The sequence below is a fragment of the Diabrotica virgifera genome, chromosome 9, assembly GCF_917563875.1.
Source record: "Diabrotica virgifera virgifera chromosome 9, PGI_DIABVI_V3a".
Lineage (NCBI taxonomy): Eukaryota > Metazoa > Arthropoda > Insecta > Coleoptera > Chrysomelidae > Diabrotica > Diabrotica virgifera.
Genome location: NC_065451.1, coordinates 50,633,301 through 50,644,606, shown reverse-complemented (window position 1 = coordinate 50,644,606; position 11,306 = coordinate 50,633,301). Strand labels below are relative to the sequence as shown.

Genomic DNA, 11,306 nt, shown 5'->3' with positions numbered 1-11,306 from the left:
AAGCAATAGATGAAGAATTTTCTTCATAGAAGAGTAAATAAGAATCATATCTATCATAGATAGAATAAAACAAAACCAATGGGATAATCCCAGTAGCTGGCTGTATTACTTATCCTCTTCGTTCCCACTGGAACATAGGGCATCTACTGTCATTCTCCATTTTTGCCGATCTTGTGCTTTTTCTCTAACTTCTTTCCAGGTTAGGCCGACGTTTTCTGCTTCTTTAATAATTGTTTTCTTCCATGTATTTATCGGCCTCCCCTGTTTCTGTTTTCCTGGAGGTTGGAATTCCAATGCTTGTTTTGTTATGTCTGTGTCTGGTTTCCGCAGAGTATGGCCCACCCATTTCCATCTTCACTTTCTTATTTCTTTATGTATTGGTTCTTGTTTCGTTTTTTTCCATAAGTCTGAGTTTGTAATTCTGTTGGGCCAAAATATTCTTAGAATTTTTCGTAAGCATTTATTGATGAAGGATTGAATCTTTCCAGTGTTGTGTTTTGTTATTCTCCATGTTTGTGATCCGTATAATAGTACTGCCTTTACATTGCTATTGAAAATTTTTACTTTGGTGTCCAGTTTTATTTCATTAGATTTCCATATATTATTTACCATATAATATGCTGTCTGTGCTTTGCCAATTCGTGTCTGGATATCCTCCTCTGCTCCTCCTGTCGTGTTCAGTATACTTCCTAGGTAATTAACTCTTTCCACTGATTTCAGCTCTTGGTTTTCTATGTGTATGCCCATTTCTCTCGGTGTGTTAATCTCAGTTTTATTCATGTTTATCTCCATACCCACTTTTTTACTTTCTTTGGCTAATTTCTCACTGTTTTCTGCGTGCTCTGTCTCTTTGCTGAAAGTAGGCATACATCATCTGCGTATTCAAGATCTTCTAATTGTTCAAAGGTATTCCAGTGTATCCCAGTTTTACTGTTGCTGCTTTTTCTCATAAGCCAGTCCATGACAATAATAAACAGAGTAGGAGACAGTATACAACCCTGCTTTACACCGCTGTTAATGTCGATTGGTTCTGTTAAATTCCCGTCGTATATTACTTTTGCTGTGGTGTTTTCATAAAACAACTTCATCATTCTTAAGAATTTGTCCGGTATCCCATAACTCTCTACTATTTCCCACAATTTTTCTCTATGTAGGATATCGAACGCCTTTTTAAGTCAATGAAGTTTAGATATAGTTTACTTTGCCATTCCACTGACTGCTCGATGATCATTCTGAGCGTGCAGATCTGGTCTATACATGACGTATTTGCTCGGAAGCCAGCTTGATTTGGTCTTAATTTTTGGTCTATTTTATTTTTCATTCTATAAAGCATGATATGGGTCATTATTTTGCTTGCAGCACATAAGAGGGTTATAGGTCTCCAGTTCTCGCACTTTGAGGTATCACCTTTTTTCGGAATAGTGATTATAATGCTTTCTGTCCATTCTTTGGGAATTTTCTCTTGACTCCATATATTTTCAAATAGTTTATACAGTAAATGTATCCTATTTTCTCTGTTTACTTTAAACAGCTCACCTACAATATCATCTGGACCTGCTGCCTTTCCCTTTTTGAGTTGTTTTATACTCTCTGTTATTTCCTCTCGGCTGAAGTTGGAGACATCAAAATCTAATGGTTTCGGGGTTTCTTCCTTCTCAATATTTTCTAATGAATTCACATTGTGGTTAAACAAGTCATAGAAATACTCCATCCATCGTCTTGCTATATCTTTTTCTGCTGTTAGTATTTGATTATCTTTATCTCTAATATGTGTGTTATGTGGTGTCCATTTCCTGGCGAGTTTCTTTGTGTTTTCATAAAGTTTCCTCATACAGTAAGTAAATCGTTCAGCTAGACATAGGGAACATACACTGTATATATTTAGATACATAAATGCATACATTGTATTATATTGATATAATTGTGGCAACTGAGCTCTCTCGATGACAATATGGTTGTTAGCATTAAGGGGCATTAACCTCAAAATTGACAAATCCTTTCGACTGACACAAATAAACGTCAAAATATAACAATGTAGTAGCTAAATATTTTGGCCTAAGGGAATGGGAAAACTGTTTAGTTTTGAAATTAGTTTTTAAATAAAAATATTTTAAAAATTAAAGTAAAATTAGGAGAGCTACGCTACTGGTGATTTTTTACACACGTGTGAATTTGTGCTCCGTACTAAAAACTTGAAATACCGGGATAATACGGACTGATAAAATACGTACTAGTGATCATTGGCGAATTAAATACCCAAGAAGTGGATTGCAGGTGAGAATAGCCTAGAGAATAACTTATTAATATAATAATTACCAAATAATTACTAAAAAGACTTGAAACACAAATTAGGTTGATAGGCAACCAGTTTTACCAAAAGTGTCTGGATAGGTAACGAACCTCTGAAGAGCGAACCTCTGTGGACGTTATCTTATGCTAGACATATAGACAGCACACATTACAGCAGTGGCGTGCTGAGATAAGGGCAAATAAATCAGGATGAACATGACTAATGAAGAAATTATGCAATTTAAGGAAATTATCAAGGAATTAATAAACGAGACTACAGCTGAAATTATGAAAGATACGAAGGAACTGATTAACGAGGTAAAAGAAATGAATAAAATATACAGAGAAGAAATAAAACAGCTAAAAGAGGAAAATTTGAAGATAAAACAGGAAATGAAAGAATTGCGAGTTAAAATGATTAAAATTGAAGAAATAGAAAAAAGGCTAGAAGTAGCTGATAAGAAAGACAGAAAGAACAATATTATTATAAGCGGTCTGGAAATTCCAAATGCTACAGAAAAGGAAATGGAAGATAATGTAAAACATTTTTTCGAAAACCAGTTAAAGATAAAAATTTCTGTCCCAAAAATAAAGGAAATAAAGGAGAAGACATACCTGATTAAAGTAGAGAATTTTGCACAAAAATTGGAGATAATGAAAAACAAAGCTAAATTAACTAGGGGGAAATATAATCAAGTATATATAAATAACGACTTGACCCAAAACGAAAGAAAAATTCAACAAAAACTGAAGGAAATTGCAAAACAAAAAATAGAAGAAAGGAAAACCGTAAAAATTGGATACCAAAAACTTATAATCAATGGGCAGAAATGGACTTGGAATACAAAAAGCAGCGAATTGGAAAGGGATAATGCCAATACAAAAAACTGGACAAATTAACTGCAAGGAAAAGCAAGTGCAAGGACCATAAGGAAACGACAAGGCAAGAAATAGGTAATGACAATGGCAAACAGGATAAGAAAAATATTTGGAGACTAGCAACGTGGAATATCAGAGGACTAAATGGTAAAGAAACAGAATTGAGCTACGAGTTCGATAAAAACAAAATAGAAATATTAGGTATTACAGAAACAAAAAAGAAAGGAATTGGTGAAATATACCTAGAAGGCGGTCATTTGCTTATATATAGCGGGGTTCCACCGGAAAAGAGAGCAGCTGCAGGAGTAGGTACTATAATTAAAAAAGAAAAAGTAATAAATATACAGGACTGGAAAGGCTGGTCAGAAAGAATAGTCGCTCTTGAGATGAAAGATGAACAGGGAGAGCCACAGACAATAATTACGGCATATGGACCCGATGAAAATGAGAAAAAAGAAATCAAAGAAAAATTCTGGACAGACCTAAATATAGCAATAGAAAACAGTAAAGGGCGGATTTACGTCATTGGAGACTTCAACGGAAGAGTAGGAATCAAAGATGAGACAGTAACGGATGTAATTGGAAGGTACGGTGAAGAAGTGAGAAATGATAATGGAAAACGGTTAATAGAATTCTGCGTACTAAATAATTTAATAGTAACAAACACACACTACCAACACAAAGACATACATAAATTTACTAGGCAAGGACCAAGAGAATCAGAAAAGTCAATAATTGATTACATACTAGTAGAACGCGACAATCGAAAGGTAATCCAAGACGTTAGAGTCAGAAGAGGACCAGAAATAAGTAGTGACCATTATTTGTTGGAAGCTAGAATAAAGAATAAAAACAAAAAACCCCAGGAACATACAAAAGAAAACAAAAGAAAAATTGAATACGAATCAATCAGAACTTACAAGCTCAGAAACAAAGAGATTGCCCTAAGATACAAAGAAATGGTTGATTTAGAAATAGCAGCTCTGGAAAATGCAAATGATAGTAACAACCTAGAACAAAAATGGCAATCATTTAAAAATATATTACTGGAAGCAGCGAAAAAAGTATGTGGCATTAGTAAAAGGAATGACAAGGTGAAACAAACAAACTGGTGGAATGCCGAAATAAAACAACAAGTGAAAACTAAGAAAAAACTTTGGAATAATTATTTAGGAAACAAAACAGTAAACAATTACAACAAATACAAAGAGGCAAGAACTGCAGTAAGAGATATGATAAAAACAGAAAAGGAAAAGAGTTGGCATCAATTTGGACAACAGCTGGAACACAATAGCAAAGAAAATCAAAAACTTTTTTATAGAACATTAAAATCTCTGAGAACAGACAAACCTAGTAAGGATATGAGAATTAAAAACAAAGAAGGAAAAATAATCACAGAAGAAAAAGAAATTATTGAAAGATGGCGACAACACTTCCAAGAATTATTAACTACCACAAAAGAGGATAGGAATAAAGAAAACAGTAACGCGACAGGTAGTGAAGAACAGAGAACAAGCATCGAGATAACAATCGAAGATACAATAGAAGCAATAGGCAAACTTAAAAACGGAAAGGCACCTGGACACGACCATATACCACCGGAAATGCTGAAGTACATGGGAATGAAAGGCGTAAAACAATTAGCTGAAATATTCAAAGAAGCAAGCAAAAAAGAAACAATACCGAAGGACTGGGAGATAGGAGTAATAGTACCGATATATAAGAAAGGAGACCACAAAGATTGTAACAACTATCGAGGAATTACACTGTTATGTTCTTCTCTCAAAGTCTATGAAACAGTACTAGAAAAAAAGCTGAGAAACATTACAGAAACTACTTTAAATGAAGCACAGAGTGGCTTTAGAAAGGGACGAGGAGTACAAGACCATATTTTCACGGTAAAACAAATAATTGAAAAAACGTTACTGTCTAAAAAGAAAGCATATATGGCCTTCATAGACCTGGAAAAGGCATTCGACAGGGTGAAACGACAAACTGTGTGGGACAGCTTGATAAGAAGAGGGGTTGACGATAAACTAGTTGAAATCATCAAAAGTCTTTATAAGAGAAATAGGAACTACATAATACATAAAAACATGAAATCAACAGAATTCGAAACAACTGAAGGACTAAGGCAAGGAGGTGTCATGAGCCCAACCCTCTTCAACATCTTTATGGACGAAATCATGATAGAGTGCACACCAAAACTAAAGAAATTGCATGTAGGGTACAGGAATCTCCATAGCGTAACCATTTCGGAATGTGCATTCGCAGATGATGTAGTAGTTATCTCAGAAAAAGAAGAAGACCTGCAAAATAACCTGCAAGCATGGAATCACGCATTACGTAAACAGGGTATGAAGATAAATACACATAAGACGAAGACCATGGTAATATCGCAAGAACCAGTCGTAATAAATATGCAAATTAATGAGGAGGCAATAGAACAAGTAAACCATTTCCAATACTTGGGCGTTACAATCGAAAATAATGGAAGGCAGGATAAAGATGTTGAAGAGAGGATAAGTAAAACATCAAAACTATTTCATGCAATAAAAAATAGCTTCTTAAACAAAAAGGAAATCACAAGAAAAACCAAACTAACTGTATTTAACACCATATATAGACCAGTGCTTACATACGGCTGTGAATCATGGATACTAACTAGAAAACTAAAAAGCAAGATACAAGCCCTAGAAATGAAGTATTTACGAAGAGTTAGAGGAGTGATAATGAGAGACAGAATAAGAAGCACAGATATACGCACAGATCTTAAGATGAAATCTGTACTTGAGTATATTGAAGAAAAACAACTAAGTTAGTGGGGACACATGAAAAGAATGAAAGACAACATACCGGTGAAGAAAATATGGGAAGCCAGGATACAAAAGAAAAGAAGTAGAGGAAGACCTAGAGAAGATTGGGATACAGTAGTCGCTAAAATCGTCCAAAGAAAGGGGAAAACAATAGCAGAAGCAAGCCGATTAGCATACAATAAGAAACAATGGTCAACATTTGTACACACGTGAAAGGATGTGCCAGTCCCGACACTGAAAAGTAAAAGGGACTCAAAAGACTATATATATAGTAAAATTATTAACTCATAAACTTTGTTTTTGATTTATTTATGGACGGCCTTGCTTCAAAACTCACTCATTCTATTTGTTCTAACAGCTCTGTTGCACCAAAACTCGTACTCGAACAGAAACTTCAACTAACACAGGTTAGCGCAGTTGCCACAATTCTCTCAATGTATATTCCCTATGTCCAGCTGAACGATTTACGTACTGTATCATTAGTTACTGCGTTACTACCGAACTACATCGACGATAGCCCTACAGGTGATCGTGGGTACGCTCCCCATTCACCTCCTAGCAAAAGAGCGTAAGATTATATACGAAAATGATAACGGTCACCTAATAGGAGTGAAAGCCGAGGTAAGAGAGCAAATGCTAAACGAATGGCAACAAGAATGGGAGCAACAGATAGAAAAAGCACAATGGACGAAAACACTAATTCCAGATGTGAAAGAGTGGTACCAATGTAGGTTTAAAAGAATAAATTACTTTTTTACTCAATTCCTGACCGGGCACGGCTCATTCAGGTCTTACACATATCGTATAAGGAAAACTGAAGATGACTTATGTATAGAATGTGGAGTGCGTGACGACGCAGAGCATTGTGTATTCCATTGCCACGTTTTCCACGATCAACAACAAGACATGAGAAGAAAACTAGGTGAGATAACACCAGAGACTATAATGAATGTAGTCATGCAAAACAAAGAAAATTTCAACGTGATAGTAGACCTAATAACAGAGATAATAAAAAAAAGGAAACGCAAGAGAGAGCGAGACAAGATGGGAGATGAGAGAGTGACAGAAGACATCGTCAAGGATATTTTATCATTTATTTTACCTATACACCTTTATCTATACACTTTTATCTTTACAATGTTTTATGAATACTTATTTTATCTTACTTTATTTTATTTCAGTTGTGTACACTTCGTTTTATTTTAACTTTTTTCATATACTCTTCTTTTTGTACACAGTACTCAATGTTTTATTTCTAGAACAAATAAAAGAATAACTACTCCTCACAGTCGGCTCCACCGACATGGAGTAGAGATAGGGTCAGCAGCGGGGCATCTGAAGTAACGTTTGTTAAAAATACGTACCGGGTGTCCACGGCTGGAATGAGGGGGTTTTAGTGGGTAGGCAGTTGCGTTTTCACGATTGATTCGCTCGGCTTCACGGGTGTCTGAATCGGGCAAGCGGACTGAATCCCACACACCAGGGTAGAGGACAGAACACTAATTTCTTGGGGTGCTGCGGTCTACCCTGACGGTCTCATGAAGATTTCCTCCTTCCAAAAAAAAAACAAGTTACTGCAGCTTGTTCAGCTTCTATTGCTAAATTATCGTAGTATGTTCTTTTGTCTTTTCTTGAACTCTTCTTGACTTCAGTGTCTTTTCTCTTGTATTCCTCTTTTAGTTCGTTTTTTCTATCTTCCTTTGTTGTTAATATTTTTTGTTTAATTTCTCTTCTTTGTACAATCTTGTCCCAAGTATCCTTTGAAATCCATGGTTTATTGTTCCTGAGTTTTTTGCCAAGGACGTATTCGGCTGTATCTTTGATAGCTGTTTTTAAGTTTGTCCAGGATTCTTCGATATTTTCGTTAACTACTTCTTTTCTTCCTATATTGTTGTCGAATTCATCCTGGTATCTTTTTCTTGTTTCTTCATTGTCAAGCCATTGAGTTTTGTATCTGATCCTATTGTTATCCTTGTGCTTCTTTTTGGCAGTTAGTCTGATTTTCAGTTTTGCTCGTACTAGTGTGTGGTCTGTTAATGCATCTGCTCCCCTCTGCGATCTTACATCTAATAATGAGCAGGGACGTAACTCGGCCGTATTTCACCCGGGGCAAGAAATGACTTTGGCGCCCCCCCCCCAGGCCAGATGCCTCATGAGTCATACAAAGACTCAACCACCCTAAATACCAATGAACCACAAAAAAGTAATAAATTGCTTTTTTTCACAATTATTTATGAAGTCTTCGTCTAAAAGGAGAAAGGTATGGTAAATAATTGCTCAATGTAAGATATTAAATAATAATTATTTAATTTCTTAAATAGATGATAATTACATTTTTGTACAAAATGAAAGCCCTAAACAAACTTTAAAATGAAACTTTTCGGGCTTTTTTTGCTGCAAATGTTTTAACAATGTCATCAAAAGATATTGCTGAAGCTATTTTGTGCTCTATTGATATGATGGCCAAGTTGGTTAGTCGTTGTTGTCCTGTCAAGTTCCTGATGTAGTTTTTTATTATCTTCAGTTTACTAAAACTTATTTCATTTGATGCGACTGAAACGGGAATTGTAAGAAAAAGTTTCAAAGCTGTGGTTATATTGGGATAGGCATCATGGAGACCGTTTTGGCAAATATAAACCAAAAGGTCGAGTGGAGTAGCCTTTTTCATGTTAGAGCCTAAATCCAATGCATGGTACTTGAAGCTTTCCACTTCTACTTCCAACTCACTCTGATCCAAATCATCCTTGTAGGTAACAGCCAGTTCGTTAGCATGGGTCTTTAACTCCTTTTCAGACATTTGTTCAAATTTAGCCCCATTTAAGAAACCAAATAAAACATTCACATTTTGGATGGCTTCAAATCTTTGTCGCAGTTCAGAAAGAATCCTGTCTATAATTTGTATAGTTAAGAGCTCAAACTTTTTTTCCTCTGATAGTTCGTTTGATTCATCTTCTGCTTTTTCGTCAAACATCCGCTTCTTTTTCCGCTTGCGTACTTCTTTGAAGTGTGGATCTATGTTGATCTTTGCTGAAATATCTTTAGCCTCCTTCACTGCATCAGCTGAACAAATTGACCGTTGAGCTTCAAATTCTGTGATCAATCGACTGATGTGTCTTGCCGATCTATCTACAGTGATGTCCTCCTTTTGAAGAAGCTTGTTGACGATGTCAATGCGGCATAATTGTTTATACCAAAAACAGGAGAGAACAACAAACTCAAACGTACTAACATTTTTTAGGTGATAGTTCGCTTCTGTTTTCGTTTCAGGTGTTGTTAGTGTACTGGATTTTAGTTCATTGAGGGCATCTACAACTTTTTCTAAGTGCTTATACACAACAGTCACAGCTTCCTTCTTCGTCGACCATCTTGTATTACTCTGTAGTTTTAGAGATAGAGGGACATGTTTAGATAAAACCTCCCATCTATTGGTGGAGGAAGCAAAGAAATTGTGCAGACAATTAAGAGTGCCGAAGTAGGTCTGTGCCTCTACTGACAAGCTAGCAGCATTTGCACCAACCAAGTTAAGGGAGTGCGCAACACATGGCACAAATAAGGCCAGAGAGCTTTCTTCTAGGATTCTAGCTTGAACACCCTTATACTTGCCGGCCATGTTTGATCCGTTATCATAACATTGCCCTCTACAGTTTTTTATATCTAAACCATCAGTTTGTATTTTGTCCAATATTTTTTCAGACAGAGCCAAACCACTTTTTTCACTAACTGTTATAAAACCAATGAAACTTTCCACAACTTCCGGACCCTCTTCTGTGATCTTTACATAACGTAGAACTTGAGACATTTGTTCTAAATGACTAATATCTGGTGTACAGTCAAACATTATTGAATAATATTTTGAAGCTTTTATTTCTGAAAATATGTGCTCTCTGATTTTCCCAGCAATGATATCCAAAAACTCGTTCTGTATCTGAGGAGAAAAGTAGCTCACTTGCCCTTTTTTATGGCGAGTAATATGCTCTCTTAACTGGGGATGATAATGAGACACTAACTCTATAGTATTTAAGAACCTACCACATCTAGGGTCCCCAAATTCCAGGCTTTCATTAGAATTAGAACCCCGTAACGGGCTACCTTGTTTAGCTAAATTTATGATAACATCAATGATAGCATACAGGACCCCTCTCCAGTGCGCTTCCTCAAGCGCTATCTTGTCTTGTAGCTCTCTATCAATTCCAGTACCTTTATTTAATGATGACTGCAATGATTTCCATGAGCAAAAACACTTTTTGTGAATGAGTGAATTTTCATGCTCAGGAATTCGTTCATTCAATTTTTTCCACTGAGTTAAACCCTGCTCTTTAGCCAAAGCAGAAATATTTTGTTCTGAGTTAGAGCGGGAAAAATTTTTACATGGAATGCAAAATAAGGCATTTTTTGATTTGCTGTATGCTAACCATGTGCGGTGGATCTTCTGGCCACCGGACAAAGTTTTTGTAAACCAGTCTTTGGTTAGTTTTCTACCATCTCTTAAGGTGTTACTTAAATCAGGCTCTACACTTTCTTCCTTTGATAAGCCTGATACTATGAAGCACCTTTCTGTATCCGATAAAGCTGTAGGCCATGTTCCCGGATCTTTAAATTCTATATCAAAATGAGTTGTATGCTCACCTTGCGCTACATCCATTGTCAGAGCTGTAGGAACGTCATCCTCAACAGTCTTAGTGCACGGTTGGATAACACTATCTGCATCATTTTCGCCTTCATCACCTTGTAATGATATTGCTATACATGGGAGATCTTCTAGTTCGTCTACTTCCATCGAACTGGCAGCCTCCACCTCGGTTAAACATTCCTCTTGAACCGCTTCCGGTTGTTCCTTACACATATCACTTGTATTGCAGCTTCCATCATCTGAAAAAAAATTAAAATAAACAACTTAAAATTGAAATATTTAATAATTGTGTTTATTTTTAAACTCGAATATACCAATTGAATAACAAGATGTACCGTAGTTTTTTAATCAATTTAATCAAAATCATATGAAAAAACGGAAGTTTACCGGTACATTTTGTTTTGTTAAGCTTCTTATGCAGAAAAGTATCTATTAACTAAAATACAATAGTTTTTATTACAATACCATACAATTTAAATATCTTACTCACCTTTTCCTCTCGAGTCGTTAACATTAAGCCATGACGATAACAGGGCAGAAGATTTCTGAGCTACTTTTTCTCTTTCTTTAGCTCTTGTACGAAATTCAGAGCCGGATGGTTTTTTTGACATGGTTTTAAATATAAAACTATCAATATTTTAAATCACTGTGGCACAACGTGTCACCACGACTGGCAGACTCAGACTGTCTGG

At 35.8% G+C, this 11,306-nt stretch overlaps 2 protein-coding genes across 2 annotated transcripts in view; both read left to right on the top strand.

Annotated features, from left to right (window-relative positions):
• LOC114332464 (zinc finger protein 845-like) overlaps nucleotides 1-11,306 on the top strand; it is a 191,744-nt gene that overhangs the window by 72,095 nt on the left and 108,343 nt on the right. The gene's annotated exons all lie outside the window — the stretch shown is intronic.
• Nucleotides 1-11,306, top strand: part of LOC114332462 (zinc finger protein OZF-like) — a 29,323-nt gene that overhangs the window by 1,288 nt on the left and 16,729 nt on the right. The gene's annotated exons all lie outside the window — the stretch shown is intronic.